The sequence below is a fragment of the Pseudophryne corroboree genome, unplaced genomic scaffold (assembly GCF_028390025.1).
Source record: "Pseudophryne corroboree isolate aPseCor3 unplaced genomic scaffold, aPseCor3.hap2 scaffold_3112, whole genome shotgun sequence".
NCBI classification, from domain to species: domain Eukaryota; kingdom Metazoa; phylum Chordata; class Amphibia; order Anura; family Myobatrachidae; genus Pseudophryne; species Pseudophryne corroboree.
In genome coordinates, this window is record NW_026969791.1 from 22,072 (window position 1) to 24,322 (window position 2,251).

The 2,251-nt window shown below is 36.7% G+C and overlaps 1 pseudogene; it reads left to right on the forward strand.

The window, feature by feature from the left end:
• The first annotated feature begins 1,151 nt into the window (after positions 1-1,151).
• Positions 1,152-1,270, forward strand: LOC135017140 (5S ribosomal RNA; annotated as a pseudogene).
• The last annotated feature ends 981 nt before the right edge of the window (positions 1,271-2,251 follow it).

The following is a 2,251-nucleotide window of genomic DNA, read 5'->3' on the forward strand; positions in this document are numbered from 1 at the left end:
TGTGCAAACAGTGTAGGGACACTTAGCGCTAACTCATAACATAGATACCTTCTATTAGTTGGCATTATATTGGTGCTATACGAAATCCCCTTAAAACCATCCAGGCAATTACTCCTCATTAAAGGCACTCCTGTTGGTGTGAGAGCCTTTTCTATACTTACCACAGAACAGTGTCATTTGGACAAATCATTCATTAATAGAACACCAGCTGTTCTTATACTGTTTTCTGCTGGTCCCAAATTTTAAAAAAATGTGTTTCTTTCCTTGTTGAGACCAGAGTCATTCTTTTGGTAAATTGCTCAACATCAGGTTATTGAGACAAATTGTGATTTCCTATTCTGTACACTGTTATATTATAACAAAACAATGAGATAAGTATGTGATAGAATTCTGCTGCTTCTTGCAGCCCATATAGTGGATCTTACAACCAATACATCTGCTAGCAGTTTGTTACTGTAATAATTGTTTGTATTCTGCAACTAGCAGTGTTTAAAGGAAGTTACGTGTGATAAACTGTGATTTCCTATTTATATACATAATCTATTTCCTTCATTGATTTGGCACTGTGACAAAAACAATTAGATGAATATGTGACAGAATCCAGCTGCTTCTTGCAGCTCATACGGTTGATCTCATAACAAATACATCTGTCTGAAGTTTGTTACAGTGATAACTAGTTGCAATTTGCAATTTTCAGTATTTAAAGGAAGCAACATTTTTGCAACTTATGTGGTGTATTATAAACAATTGTCACTGTCATTTCGCAGCTCAAGTGGTTGATTCCACAACAAACACATTTGTTGGCAGTATGATACTGTGATAATTATTTACATTTTGCAGTATCAAAAGGAAGTTACCTTCTGCAACTTATGTGCTGTGTTTAAAACAAGTTTATCTGCCTTTTCATTCTTTTTACTTAGACACTGGGCTGCCTAGACACCTTCCTTGTGCTTATCTAATTATTAATCCAGGCCATACTGGTATTTCTATCAGTAATTCACCCAATTATTCAATCCTTGGTCCATAGTGGGCCACTAATTGGCCAAATATCAGGTGGCAAGTATCAAATCAATTTGTATTCCCTTCCATATGGAATCACACCTTATCGCTAGTACCATTCAATCCATATGCTGAAAGGTGTCTACCGTACCATCTACAGTCATACCATGCTGGATCTGCCCGATCTCGTCTGATCTTGGAAGCCAAGCAGCATTGGGCCCGGTCAGTACCAGAAAGGGTGACCCTCTGGGAATACTGGGTACTGTAGTTCCACCAAGGTATATACCTTTCATTGTCCAGCAGAACCCACACATCAACTTACACTGCAAGAATACGCTGTCTAGTTGATCATCTCAAAAGGAGTCCGACCATCCATATGCCGGGTTCTTCTTCTTGTATCTCTCATATGAAAACATACAGTACTTTCAATTAAAACTCATAGAGATAACGAGAACTCTTTATTTTCGCAGTGGACATATGTCTAACAATAAATACTCGCCTAGAATCCAGAGGGTGTACAGACAAATTTTCTGTCACCCACATTCAATAAGCGAGTGACATATAATTACTATATCGTCTTCTACACATTATTTAATACTTGTTTTAACTTACCTTGCTGTCCTATACAGTAAAGATTTTTTCACATAAATAATCAAATTTGGACGTCTGAATAATTTATTAAAAGTTACGTTTTAAAGATTTATACATATTTCATGTTTCACATTACTGTTTTTTGATTAATTTACAAAGTGTGCCCCAGAGAGACATATCAACTAGCCCCTTCTTTTTTGCTTCTTTGCAAAATCACCCATATCAGCTCTTTCTGCTATAAATGTCCGGGAGCACCACCAACCATTGTTCTGCCCCAAAAGCCCTTTGAGGCGAAATTGGCAGCTTTATGTTGGTATAAATCAATTTTGAATCTCTATGCTTACTACCATTCATATCAGATATTGTACAATCGGTTCCAGTGCAGATCTCAACAAAACCCACCCAATATAGTCTACGTTCCTGAGGTCTTTCTCAGTTAAGAGATTCTAGCACGGAAAGTTTGTCCTTTTCATACAATCTACAACCCCTTCGTGTTCAGTTAACTATTGGACAACTGATCAATCAATAAGAAAGATACTCAATTCAAATACATCTTGAACTTAATTAGCAAGTTCCAATATCAAACTGTCTGTCCAAAACAATATTAGCTTGCTTGCTCAATATGAGCTTCAGTCTAAAGAATCAACTAAATACTAAACGC